This window comes from Oryctolagus cuniculus, chromosome 12 (assembly GCF_051225735.1).
Source record: "Oryctolagus cuniculus isolate XC-2025 breed Fujian yellow rabbit chromosome 12, ASM5122573v1, whole genome shotgun sequence".
Classification (NCBI taxonomy): domain Eukaryota; kingdom Metazoa; phylum Chordata; class Mammalia; order Lagomorpha; family Leporidae; genus Oryctolagus; species Oryctolagus cuniculus.
In genome coordinates this window covers 98,794,377-98,809,293 of record NC_142878.1, presented here as the reverse complement: position 1 = coordinate 98,809,293, position 14,917 = coordinate 98,794,377, and the positions used below count along the sequence as shown (strand labels likewise).

The following is a 14,917-nucleotide window of genomic DNA, read 5'->3' as shown; positions in this document are numbered from 1 at the left end:
TAAATTAAAAAAATAAAATAAAATAAAATAAAGAAAATCAGTGATATGATTATTGGCTCTGTAGCAGAAGTGAACATTTTGCTTCTGTATAACTTGGTGTGTTCTTCACAGCTATGTTGTGGCATGCTGGAGCTTGAGCAGATCTGCCCTGGCCAGCTCTAGGTGGGTAACTTTAGAGGGTTATTCCAACTCCCTCTCTTTCTATGTCTGTGATAAGTGGATAACACTATGAATAATATCTCTCAAAATTAAATTAAGACAATGCATGTTAACTAATAACAGTATTGGGTGATAAACACCAATAATGGCTATAATTATTTTACCATTCTTTTCATTATTACTATTCTAGCTTTATCAGTTGACAAAAACTGGTCTAAACCTGGCTGTGCCTTTAGGTATCCTAGGGAAATTACATTAATATAGATTCTTGGGTCTCAGTTTCAGATATTTAGATTCACAAAGGCTGTGTAAAGTGGGACCTCTGTGCATGTCTACAGATGGTTCTGTTGTATACGATTCATGGGATGACTACATGATCTAGGCAATACTGCATATACCACAGGTATTACGTATATAAAATTTGATGTGAATCTGTACCTTGGAGTTGTATTGTGTAATGACTCTGATATGATTTCCAGGGCTATTTTCATTTTTAAGAATCTGTGATTCTGTCCTGTGTCCTAAACAAGCATAACCTCACAGTCTAAACTGAGAACTCACTAGTTGTTTTGAAACTAATTGACCTACAGTTTTTAATCATTGAGGATTTTAATTATTTGGTCATTGTGAATGTGGTTTGGATGCATCATGTACAGTCCCACCTGGAAAGATTAGAAGGTGAACACAGCCCTGAACATCTGTGTGTTCTGCCCCTGCAGATTCAGGCAACCGTGAGCCAAAAATACTCAGAAAGGGATGGGTCTTTGGTCCATCAGTCAAGAGGCCTGTGTGCCATGTTGAAATGCCTGGTTTCAATTCCAAGCTCTGGCTCCCAATTTTGGCCTCTAGCCAATGCATACTCTGGGAGGTGGTAGCTAATGGCAGTTATAATGTTATAATGGTAGTTATACCTGTGCCATCCATGTGAGAGACTTAGATTGAATTCTTGGCTCTGGTTCTGGCCCAGCCCGGGCTACGGTGGGCACAGGAGAGTGAATCAGAGGTTGGGGCCTCTCTGTCTCTGGTTTGGGCTCTGTTTCAGTTTCTCTGGCTTTAGAATAAAAATGACTGTATCTATGTTGGATATGTACAGACCATTTTTTTGGTCATCCTTCTCTAAACAATACAGTGTAACACTATTTACATACCTTTTGTACTGTATTAGGTATGCTAAGTAATCTAGGGCTGATTTAAGATAAGTGGGAGGGCTGTGGGTTATATGCAAAATGCAACATCACTTTATTAAAGGAATCAAGCATCCAAGGGAGGAGAGGTGATTCCTGCAGCCAAACCTCTGAGGATTTGGAGGGAAGACTTTGCAAATGGAATGGGTATGAACTACAGGGCCCTTTCTGCTGAGAGCAGCTAGCTCCCTGCTGGAGCCCAGATTCTATCTGCCTCTGCCCTCTGGACCCTGGTCTTTTGAAAAAATAAACAAAATTGACACCCCATTGGCCCAACTAACTAAAAAAAGAAGAGAAAAGAGCCAAATCAATAAAATCAGAGATGAAAAAGGAAACGTAGCAACAGACACCACAGAAATAAAAAGAATCATCAGAAATTACTATAAGGACTTGCATGCCAGCAAACAGGGAAATCTATCAGAAATGGATAGATTCCTGGACTAGTGCAACCTACCTAAATTGAACCAGGAAGACATAGAAAACCTAAACAGACCCATAACTGAGACAGAAATTGAAACAGTAATAACGGCCCTCCCAACAAAGAAAAGCCCAGGACCAGATGGATTCACTGCTGAATTCTACCAGACATTTAAAGAAGAACTAACTCCAATTCTTCTCAAACTATTCATCACAACTGAAAAAGAGGGAATCCTCCCAAATTCTTTCTCTGAAGCCAGGATCACCTTAATTCCTAAGCCAGAAAAAGATGCAGCACTGAAAGAGAATTACAGACCAATATCCCTGATGAACATAGATGCAAAAATCCTCAATAAAATTCTCGCCAATAGAATGCAGCAACACATCAGAAAGATCATCCACCCAGACCAAGTGGGATTTATCCCTGGTATGCAGGGATGGTTCCTTGATTCCATGTTCTGGCCTTACTCTCCAGGAACAGTTGTCCTCATCCTAGGGAAACCTTTATCTGATCCTGGGTTCCTTTGACTATCATTGTCATTTGTTACCTTTTGGTAACAAGATTATTAATTTCTACCCATCAAATATTCTGCTGAAATTATAATTTGAATTCCACTGAAAGTATAGATCAATTTGGAAAGATTTATAACCTTTATAAAATTTCCAATCTACAGACGCAATTGCATGCATATTCTTAATTTTGTATATTAACCATAAGTCAAAGATTTTGTTAATTCAACTGATTTCAGTTAATCAGTTACATTAGTATGAATTTTACAAGTTTCTAAATTGCAATGTGAATAATGACACTTTCATTATTTAATGCATATATCGTTACTTCTTTTTTACCTACTACTGGGTAGTTTTTGAGTGACCATTAAATAGACGCTGTGCTGGGGGACCACGTTAGACTTATTTTACAACTAAGGGGGGAAAGCACTGAACATTTCAGACTTTATTTTTTATTTTATTTTTTTTTGACAGGCAGAGTGGACAGTGAGAGAGAGAGACAGAGAGAAAGGTCTTCCTTTGCCGTTGGTTCACCCTCCAACGGCAGCCACAGCCGGCGCGCTGTGGCCGGCACACCGTGCTGATCTGATGGCAGGAGCCAGGAGCCAGGTGCTTTTCCTGGCTTCCCATGGGGTGCAGGGCCCAAGCACCTGGGCCATCCTCCACTGCACTCCCTGGCCACAGCAGAGAGCTGGCCTGGAAGAGGGGCAACCCGGAGAGAATCCGGCGCCCCAACCGGGACTAGAACCTGGTGTGCCGGCGCCGCTAGGTGGAAGATTAGCCTAGTGAGCCGCGGCGCCGGCCAACATTTCAGACTTTATGCATAGAGTTTCTATAGGTTTTATAGATACTTTTATTCAGATAAAAGAGGTTAATATATATTTGAGAATTTTATGTTTTTATAGAGAATAAGTTTTGAATTACTTTCATTATCATTATAGAGTGTCTTCTTTATGCTTATACATGCTATGGAATGTCATCAAGTTTGCTACTATCAGTTTCTCTTTCCCTGCAACATGTTTTCCATTATTCCTTTTTAACCTGTGTGTGTGTGTGTGTGTGTGTGTGTGTGTTTGTGAGAGAGAGAGAGAGAGACAAAGAGAGATTTATTTTATATATATATATGAACATCTATGTAATATCAACTTGTAAATGTTTGAAAAGATAAAATTATTAAACATAATAAAATTTCAACTAGTGTCAGTTGTAGCATAAATACACAGAATATTATAAAAAATCAAAAACACGGTAAACAGAGAAAAAGAAAAAACATTCTGAATTAGTAGTTCAAAGATATGGAAGATAGGTGGATTGATATGGGTTTGATCTAATAGGAATTCCACAGTGAAATGGTGAGCATGGAAGAAGGACAACAAGCAAAGATAAGGATGTTGAGAATTTCCATTGACTGTGGAATAATTTTTTATTTATCCTATGCTGCTCCTCAAAGCATATTTTTTCATTTAAATAATCATCTTTAATTGTGAAAATTTCTTTGACTTCTCTATGCATACACTGACTTTTATTTATTGTACTCACTAAATAGAATGCATGTTTTCTGCTATTTAAGGCTTAGCTTATCAACAATGCTGAAATATTTTTGTTTATTCTTTTTCCCCCATTTTACCCATTCTTTCACTCAGTAACCTTAATTATAGCTAAATACAGCTCTCATTATATTATTCAAGTCTCTAAAATGTTCCTTTCAAAGTACTATCTGTGAGTATTAAAACCTGGTGGACTCCTTCATGAGCCCATCTTTTCATTTTTTTTTTAACCCCAAACCATCCTCACTGAACAGGATACTAGCCTTTTTAAACTTTTATTTATGTATTGGAAAGGTAGAGTTACACAGAGAGAGGGAACTGGAGAGCTGCAGAGAGAGAGAGAGGGAAGGAGGGAGGGAGGGAGGGAGGAAACGAGCATATTCCATCTACTGGTTCACTCCTCAAATGGCCACAACAGGAGGGCTGGGCCAGGCTGAAGCCAGCAGCCTAGAGCTTCTTTTTGGTCTCTCACGTGAGTTCAGGGGCCCAGGGACTTCTGCTGCTTTCCCAGGAGCATCAGCAGGGAGCTGCATGAGAAGTGGAGCAGCTGGAATGCAAACAAGCATCCACGTGGGATGCCAGAACTACAGGCTGTGGCTTTTCCTCTAGACCACAGTGCAGGCTTCTCATGAGCTCTTCTAAGATACAATTTTCTTTAATCTGAGAACTGAAAATTACCTTCTTTATTGAGTTTTGAAGTTTTGTGGCTATGCTTCTTATTTCAAAGATCTGTAATTGATCTGTTCATTTTATTTCTAATTTTATTTTTCTTTATTGTGGAGCATTTTAGTAAATATGACATCTTCATTAATCTATTGGAAAATCCCAATTATCCTTATATTACATTATCTGGAAGATTTTCTTGTATATTTCATCTTGCATTCATTTATAAATGTTCCAATGACATTTACATATTTTGAGACAAATTTTTTGAGCACAATTTAGTGGATGAGTTTTTAATTTTTATTTTGCTTTTCCATCTTTTCTTTCTCCCTGTCTTGTGATTTTCAGTTTTTGCTGTTCTTCACTAGATGCATGAGCCCCTCATGAAAATCAGGTTTTATAATACTTTCTCAGGTCTGGTGATCAAATTAGAGTGCCAGTAAGCATATTTACTGTTTTATAGTTAACTTATTCACAATCTAAGAGTTGTTTTTGAACAACCAAGTTAATGTCTTCAGGACAATGAACAGAGTTAGAATCTAACAAGCATTATCATTGACTGCTCAAGTCTCCTTTCATAGGCCCAACACAATCCCCAAGCTTCAAGCAACCACATTGGTGTTCCATCTCCTAACACCTTGCCTTAATCTCATAAAAAAAGAAACACAAAAAAACTGTGTTCCAGCTATAACTTACTATTTTTTTCCTTTTTTTTGTTTACAAACCCTTGTGTCGAGGGCTGACTTTCAATAGATCGCAGCAAGGGAGCTGCTCTGCTACGTATGAAACCCCGACCCGGAAGCAGGTCGTCTACGAATGGTTTAGCACCAGGTTCCCCATGAACGTGTGGTGCGTGACGGGTGAGAGGGCGGCCCCAGGTATAACTTATTATAAATAAAATTAGGACTCAAAATGCTAACTAGAATTGGCCTACAAATTAAAAAAAAAAACACAGAATATTCAATTATATGAATTCCTACATCAAGCATAAAACCAAAAAAGTAGCTTGGCTAATTTATAAAAATATCCAAGATAAAATAACACACACAAACACAAAACTGAACTGAATTGTGCACTAGTTTGGACTATTCAGTTCCTAACAACAACACTGGTTTTATCCAGTTTGTGCCAGCAAAACCAGCCAATGACCAGTCCTCTAGCATTGGTGTGTATTTGAAAGAGCTTCCAGAGAAAAATAAATTTTCAATAACTGTGAATTCATTCAATACTAAAAAAGGCTTAAATTTTACTTTTCCCAAATGTACAGAACAGAAATTGAGGTATTTTCTTTCTTTTTTGGGAATAAATGCCAGATGGAGTCACTTTTTTTCTATATTAAGTTGTACTATGGCAAAAATGTAGTTGTTGGTGAATGAAAACTAAATACATACATTTAAAAAATAGGAATCCACGAGTGTATTGGTACACAGTCCAAAAAATAACAGAGTCAGCGAGAAGCCAAAAATATACAAAAAATTAGGAGTCAAAATGGTGACTATAAAGTTAACAAAAAATCTGAATATTCAATTACATGAATTCCTCTATCAAGCATAAAACCAAAAAGGTAATTTGGTAAATTTATAAATATATACAAAATAAAATGGAACATACAAGGAAAAAAAACTAGAATTGTGAACTAGTTTGGGAAAATCAGTTCCTAGCAACAGAATTTTTTTTATCAAGTATGTGCCAGCAAAAACTTGCCAGTAAAAAGTCCTGTAGCATTAATGTTCGCTTAAAAGAGCTACCTGAAGCAAACCAATTTTCAATAACAGTGAATTCCTTCTATAGTAAAAAAGATTTTTTTTGGAGGAACTCAACTCTTTTTCCTATTGGCTACACTAACTTGCATTTCTTCTCTTTCCTCTGCATCCTCACCAGCATTTGTTATTCATTCATTTATTTATATAGCCAATAACTATAATATATATAATAAATATATACATGTTTATATAGCCAATAGTCTTTCTTACTGGTTTGACCTATGTCCCCTGTTATTTGTTGTAGTAGTTGAATAGCTTCAGGTCTTACATTTAGATACATAATCCATTTAAGTGGATTTCTGTATAGGATAAAAAGTAGGGGTCAATCTTAATCTTCTGTGTAAGGGGATTCAGTTTCCCCAGCACCATTTATTGAAGAAAGAGTATACGTGCTTTGAGCACTTTTGTCAAAGTTCAATTATTAGTAGATACATGGATTAGTTTCTGGAATCTCCTGTTCTATCCTATGCTATTCATCTTTGTGTCTGTTTTTATGCTAGCACTATGCTGTGTTGTTTACAATAGTCCTGGAGTATACCTTGAAATCTTGTATTGTGATTCCTCCAGCTTTGTTCTTTTTGTTCAAGTTTGTTCTGCCTTTGCTGAATCTATTGTGCTTAGACGTGAATTTTAGTATTGTTTTTAACACAATTGTGAAAAATGTCATAAATATTTTCATGAGGAAGCACTGACCCTGTAAATTACTTTGGGTAATATGGAAAGTTTTAAATTACTTTTTACAATCCATGAATATGAGCAGTCTTTGCATTTTCTGTGTCTTTTTCAATTTCTTTCTTTGTTTTTTTGTAATGTGCATTGCAGAGGTCGTTCACTTACCAGGTTTAATTTGCTCCCAGGCATTTTTTGGTAGTTCTCCTGAATGGGATTGTTTTTATCATTCTTTCCACAGGGAGTTAATTATTGGTGTCTAAAAATGTAACTTGTTTTGTGTGTTGATTATATCCTGTGACTTTACAGAATTTGTCAGTTCTAATGTGTTTTTGAGGAGTCTTTAGGTTTCTCATCATACAGAAGCATATCATCTGAGAAGGAATAGTTTGAGCTTCTCCTTTCTATTTGTACTCTTTCTTTCTCTTTCCTAATGGCTCTGGCTAAAAATTCCAATACTGTATTGAATAAGAGCAGCAACAATAAATATATATCCTAGTGTGGTTCCAGATCTTAGAGGAAATGCATTTGATTTTCCCTCGTTCAATAGGACAGTGACTGAGAGTTGTCATATATAACCTTTATTATATTGAACTATGTTTCTTTTTTTATGAAACAGGAATGGGTGTTGAATTTCATTGAATGGTTTTTTGCATCCATTGGAATAATTATATCATGCTTATGATTCAATGTACTGGTATGATATACTACATATTATGATATATTGTGATATATATATATATACACACACACACACACACACACATATATATATATATATATATATATATATTTGGGAAAACAAAACTTAAGCCTTCCTAGTTTAGAAGGAATTCACAGTTACTGTAAATGAATTTGCTTTAGATACTGCCTTTTAAAAAAACAGGAATGCAAGAGAACTGGTCATTACCTGGATTTTGTGGCACAAAGCTGGATAAAACCAGTTCTCTTGACAGAAACTGCTTTTCCCATAGTATTCCACATTTGGGGTTTTAATTTATTTTGTGTGTTACATTTTATTTTTGATATATATATATATATTTTTGGACAGGCAGAGTAGACAGAGACAGAGAGAAAGGTTTTCCTTTCCGTTGGTTCACCCCTCAATGGCTGCTGCGGCCGGCACGCTGCGGCCGGTGCACCGCGCTGATCCAAAGCCAGGAGCCAGGTGCTTCTCCTGGTCTCCCACATGGGTGCAGGGCCCAAGCACTTGGGCCATCCTCCACTGCCTTCCTGGGCCACAACAGAGAGCTGGACTGGAAGAGGAGCAACTGGGACAGAATCTGGCACCCCAGTGCTGCAGGCGGAGGATTAACCTATTGAGCCGCGGCACCAGCCTATTTTTGATATATTTATAAATTTACCGACTTACATTTTTGGTTTATGCTTGGTAGAAGAATTCATGTAATTGAATATCTGGTGTTTTTGTTTTGTTTTAAATTACTTCACTGCTTCTAGTCACTATTTAGAGTCTTCATTTTATTTGTATTTGGTCTCCATGCTGGCTCCATTTTTTTTTTGGTATATGACATTTACCTCATGGCTTCCAGTGTTTTAAATTTATGCATTTAGCTTTCGTTAATCAACAAAGCACTTTTACTATTGTACATCTTGAAGTAGAAAAATGCTGACAACATCTGACATTTATTCCCCAAAGAGACAGATAACACGTCGACTTCTCTCATATATATATATATAATATATATATATATATAATATATATACATGGGAAAAATAAATTTAAGCCTTTTGAGTTCAGAAAGAATTCACAGTTATTGAAAATGTGGTTGCCTTAAGCACTTATTTTAAGAAAAAACAGAAATGCTAGAGGACTTTGTATCAGCTGGTTTTTGCCCACACAAACTGGATAAAACCAGTTCTGTTGCTAGGAACCAAGTTTCAATACAAGTCTCCAATTTTGTGTGTGTGTTACATTTTATTTTGTATGTTTTTATAAATTTATCAAGGTATATTTTTTGTTTTTTGCTTGATGGAGGAATTAATGTATTTGAATATACAGTCTTTTATAAAAAATTCTTAACTGCTTCTAGTCACCATTTAATTTAGAGTCCTCACTTTATTTATATTTTTGGCGTCCAGTGGCTCCCCTATGTTTTTAGCTATATGCCATTTCCCCCGTGGATTCCAGTTTTTTAAATTTAATTCTTTAATTCTCTCTTACTCAACAACACAGTTGCTGCAGTATACCTTAATATAGAAAAGAGCCACCCACATCTGTGATTTTATTCTCAATATGGCATAGAATAATTCCACGTCTGATGTGTGTGTGTGTGTAAATAGATATGGAAAAAGTAGATTTAAATCATTTTAATTCAGAAGAAATTTTCAGTATTAAAAATGGGTTTCCCTCTGGTACTTCCTTTAAAAAAATTCTGGACTGCTTTCAGTAACCATTTAGAGTCCTCATTTTATTTATATTTTTGGTTTCACACTTGCTCCCTAGAGGACTGTTCATTGGCTGTTTTTGGCTGGCAGAAACTGCATAGATCCACTTCTGTTGCTGTGAACCATTTTCCCATACTAGTCCACACTGCTTTTTCTGTTTTCTGTGTTCAATTTTGTTTTGGATATTCTTATAAATTTACCCAGTTACATTCTTGGTTTATGCTTAATTTAACAATTCATGTGACTGGATATCAGCTCTTTATTTAAAATTTCTGGACTGCTTCAACTCACATTTCAGAGTCCTCATTTTATTTACATTTTTGGCTTCACACTGGCTGCCTTATTCTTTCAACGGTATGGCTTCTCCTAATTAAATTCTGTTGTTTCAGATTTCCATATTTAGTTTTCTTTCATCAATATAATGCATTTGTCATTGTATACCTTAATCTAGAAAAATGCTGACTACAAATGACACTTATTCCCCAGAAAGAGAACAGCACCCCTTCTCATATATATTTTTGGGAAAAGTAAACTAAGCCTTTTCAGTTCAGAAGGAATAAGCACACCTCAATACAGATAATACCTCTGATAAATATATGTGGAAAAAGTAAATTTGAAGATTTTTAAGTAGAGGGAATTCACAGTTATTGACAACGGGTTTGCCTCAGGTACTTCTTTTAAAAACCAGGAATGCTACAGGACTGTTTATTGGCTGGTTTTGAATGGCACAAAATTTACAAAACCTATTCTGTTGTTAGGTACTGATGTTCACATACTAAATTCTGCTCATGGATTCTGGTTTTTTAAAATTTACTTATTTAGTTTTTTTTTTTTTTTTCATGAACAACAACGTATCTGCCATAGTAAAACTTAATACAGAAAAAAAGCTGTCCAGGGGCCGGCGCTGTGGCTCACTTGGTTAATCCTCTGCTTCAGCACCAGCATCCTATATGGGCACCGGGTTCTAGTCCCGGTTGCTCCTCTTCCAGTCCAGCTCTCTGCTGTGGCCCAGGAAGGCAGTGGAGGATGGCCCAAGTGCTTAGACCCCTGCACCTGCATGGGAGACCAGGAGAAGCACCTGGCTCCTGGCTTCGGATCAGCGCGGTGCGCCGGCCGCAGCGGCCATTGGGGGGGTGAACCAATGGCAAAGGAAGACCTTTCTCTCTATCTCTCTCTCACTGTCCGCTCTGCCTGTCAAAAACAAACAAACAAACCAGGATTCCTAGAGGACTATTCATTGGCTGGTTTTGCCTGGCATAAACTGGATAAAACCACCTCTGCTATTAGGAACCAATTTTCCCATAAAATCCACCATTCTGGATTTTGTGTGTCTGGAGGTTATATTTTATTGTGGATAGTTTTATAAATTTATCAAGTTCCATTTTTGGCTTTATGCTTTATTTAGGAATTCATGTAATTGGTATCTGGTCCTTTTTTAAAAATTTCTGGACTGCTTCAACTCACCATTGAGAGTCCTCATTTTACTTGTATTTTTGGCTTCATGCTGGCTTCCTTATCTTTTCAGCCTTGTGCCATTTCCCTTATGGATTCCCATTTTTTCAATTTACTTCTATTTCTCTTTCATCAGCACAACACATTTGCCATAGTGTACCTTAATATAGAAAAAGTTCCCCACGCCTGACCTTTTAACCTCAAAAAGGCAGAGAACAGCTCCACTTATGAAATATGTACATGGCCATAGTAAATGTAAGCCTTTTTTTAGTACAGAGGGTTATTGAAAATGAGTTTGCCTCAGGTACTTCTTTTAGAAAAACAAATACGAGAGGACAGTTCATCACCAGGTTTTGGCTACCACAAACTGGATGAAACTGGTTCTGTTGCTAGAAACCTCTTTTCCCATACTAGTCCACTATTTTAGTTGTGTTTTTTATTTTGTGTGTTACATTTTGCTTTGGATGTATGTATAAATTTTCCAAGTGACAATCTTTGTTATATGGTTATTTATGTATAATGTTATCAGATATCAGGTTTCTTTTTAAAAAAAATTCTTCACTGCTTCAACTCACCATTGAGAGTCCTCATTTTACCTATGGTTTTGGCTTTGTGCTGGCTCCTTATCCTTTCAGCTTTATTCCATTTCCTTTATGGATTCCCAGTTTTTCAATTGCCTTCTTATTTCTCTTTCATCAACAACTTTTGCCATCACGTACCTTAATACAGAAAAAAGTTTCCATCTGATATTTTAATCTCAAAAAGGTAGAGAACACCTCCACTTATGATATATTGATGAGGGAATAGTAAATTTAAGCCTTTTTAGTACAAAGGGAACTCAGTTATTAAAAATGGATTTGCCTGAGGTACTTCTTTAAAAAAAGATAAATGCTAGACAACTGTTCACTGGCTGGTTTTGGCTGCCAAACACTGAATAAAACTGGTTCTGTTGCTAGGAACCTGTTTTCCCATACTAGCCCACCATTCTGTTTTTTAATTTTTATTTTGTGTGTTACATTTTCTTTTGGATATATGTATACATTTACCAAGTTACACTCTTGGTTTTATGCTTGATTCAAGAATAACTGTAACCAGATATCCCATCTTTTTTTTTTTTTTAATCTATACTGCTTCAACTCACCATTTACAGTCCTCATTTTATTTATATTAATATTTATATTTCTGGCTTTATACCGGCTTCCTTATTCTATTGGCTTTGTGCCATTTCCCTCATGGTTTCCCACAGCAACTCTGATGCCAGACTCATGCCACTGGTGACAGTGAAAGGACTTGTATGCTCATGCTGGAGCAGAACCCACACAGCTAGGACATACATATATGCTTACACACACACACACACACACACATATGCTCACTCCACAGGGGAGTGAAGTTCAGGCTCTGCTTTGTTGGGAAGAGCAGAGGCTGCTGGAATGCAGCAGGAGCAAGCCCACAAAGCTGGACGAAACCCACCAGGCCCTTCACACTTCTGCAGGGGCCAGAGGTGATCTGGAGGAGCATGGCATTAGAGGAGCCTGAGCTGCTACTGGTGACAGGGATCCCTAGCATTCCCTGGTGGTCTCCCCAGTACCCAGCTCTCCCGGGTGCTCCTGCCCCTCCCCCACACTTGCCAAGCCCTTGTTGTCAGCATTGGCTTCAGTATTACCTGCATGTGTGTCCAGTATCGGTGCTGAAATCACAGTGTTTCATCTCTCAACCCCTCACCTGCACCCAGGGCAGGGGCCCTGTTCCTCCCACAGACAGACTAGGTGGGGCCGACACAGGACACAAAGAAGGCCATGCTCAGCCATCTGCTCCCTTCTCTGTCATCCCGGGAAAACTCTCTGGTGACCAGTGCTGACGGCACCACAGAGGAACAAGACAGGAGCAGAGTGGGAGGACACAGAATGGATCAGCAGGGCTGAGACCTGTCCTGTGTCAGAAGTTTGTAGCCTTGGGAGTCCTGTTTACTGCAGGGGCGGGCACAGACTGAACTCAGGGAGCTGGGTGAAGTGTGTGGGGGGAACCCACTGCACTAATTGAAATTCAAAATGCCAAGGCTTTGAAAGTTGTTACAAGGGGTAGCAATGGCATAGCAGATTAAGCTACTGCTTGGGAAATGGGCATCCCATACTGGAGGGCTGGTTTGAATCCTGGCTGCTCCTCTTCCAGTTCAGCTCCCAGCTAATGTGACTGGGAAGGTAGCAGAGGATGACCCACGTTCTTGAGTCCCTGCCACCCATGTAAGAGTACAGAACGCCTGGCTGAGACCTAGCTGTTGCAGCCATTTGAGGAGTAAACCAGAGGTTAGAAAAATCTCTCTCCTCCTTTTTCGCGTTGCACTTATTTGCAAATAAAACAATAATAATAATAATTAATAATAGTAAAACATTGGTTCAAAACAGAGGTGTATTGGAGGAAGAGGACAGGTTACAGGTAGAGAGCCCTGCAGAAGGCTGGGATTTATCGAGCAGCTGACAGAAGGTGGTGGCAGAGCTAGGTCATGGCACATTTGCCACAGTTCTTCCCTCTTTCCTCAGCCCTGCAAAGACCACAGCAGCCCCCAGTATAGGGTTGTGCTTATTCTGAGGTTGAGGAGGCTGACACTCGTCCCTCCTGAGCTGGGAGGGCACCACTGGGACAGGACTGGTAGAACTCCACAAAGCTACCATTACCCAGAACCCCCTCTTTCCATGTGTCCAGTAACTGACGGACCTGGGGTTCATTTTCTAGACAGGAGGCATGTTTGGCAGAGCTGGATGGATCCAGCTCTGCAGGTCCTGCCGACTTGAGGACATTTGCTTCCAGGTGTGTGGCCCTGGGCTCTCTGGGCTGCTGCTGAGGGTGATGCTGGCTGAGTCTTCAGTGATGCCCATTGTGTGCTGAGCGTGGATACAGTCATGTCGCTGCTTCCTCAGAGTGACCCTGGAACATGGGTGCCTGTGTGCCCTGGGTGTGAGCCTGTGTCAGGACACGGATGTCTGGGCAGGCACTATGCAGAGCACTCAATTCAGGTGTGGGGTGAGCCCATCTGTGAACCCACCGGGCATGTGGTTCCCACAGGTGGGAGTGGGGTGGGAGCCTTCTGCACAGGTGCAGTGATGGTCATGGGAGGAAAGCTGGATGGCAAAGGAGGATGAAGAATGACCGTCCTAGGGAAGTGGGGTGGGCCTATCCATGTCCCTGTCCTCTGCACAGTTCACCATTCTGGGACCTGGGCATCAGGCACTCACTGCCTGTGGGGCTGACACCTCCTCTGATCTGATGGACAGGAGCTGTGGGGAGCAGTTCCCTGTGGTTCTTTGAGGTTGTGTCATGGTGGGATTTTTGCCTTTCAGCTTCAAGGAGCTGTGGGACCTGGAGGTCTTGCTGGTCCAGGAAGCAGCACACATCATTGCTGAGTGTGAGCAGTTACAGAACTGGAGGCTGCATATCGGTGAGTTGGAGATCTGCTTCACAGAACCCCAAGGGGCTGCCCTGGTTCCACCAGTCCCTGAGTGTCCATGGCCTCTCACCAGGCCCCCCCACCCCCACCCCCCTGGTTACAGAGTCACCATGGAGGGCCACAGGTGGAGCCTGGGGAAGAGAAGGAGTGAGCTGCTGCCTGGCCCTAGGGAGGCTGTGGATCTTGCAACGAAGTCTTTTGTCCCCATTTTGTCCCAGGAGTGGGGTCATTTTCAGAAACTCATCCCTTGAAGTGGGACAGTGTTTACCTGTTTGAGAACTTGTCCCCAGCTGCCATCACAGTGCTCACCCTGGTCAGCATTAGGCCAGAGCTGAGTGACTCACAAGCAACTCAGGGGGCTGGTAGGGACAGAGTTGAGGGAGAGCAGGTGCTGAGAGCTCAGGGATTCACAAGGGCAGGGGGCAGCCTGCAGGTCCTCCCTGTCGCTGGTGGAGCCAGCCCAGTTCAGCAACATTCCAGAGCATGTAGCCATGGGGTGAGGGGCACCTTGCCTGACCTTTGGGCAGGTGTCCAGCAGATCCCTGGGTCCCAGAGGGTTGGGCTAAAGGCCTCTTGTAGAAGGCTCCTAGGAGCAGCCATGGTTTTGGCATCAGGGGCTGAGAAGCTGCCCAGGGACCCATCCCAGGGAGAGCAGGACAAGTGGGTTTGCAGTTCATAGTGACCTACTTGCCCTGGGTTCCG

General features: G+C 40.1%; 1 protein-coding gene across 30 annotated transcripts in view; it reads right to left on the bottom strand.

Annotated features, from left to right (window-relative positions):
- The window catches only part of LOC103346732 (NBPF family member NBPF4), a 255,956-nt gene that overhangs the window by 103,304 nt on the left and 137,735 nt on the right, over positions 1-14,917 (bottom strand). For 3 of the 30 annotated variants that reach the window (XM_089310680.1, XM_089310682.1, XM_089310690.1), the window contains one exon: positions 11,346-11,489. The exons of the other annotated variants lie outside the window; for them this stretch is intronic. The gene's annotated coding sequence lies outside the window, so the exon portion shown is untranslated. The remainder of the gene's footprint in view (positions 1-11,345; positions 11,490-14,917) is intronic. 30 annotated transcript variants of the gene reach the window in all.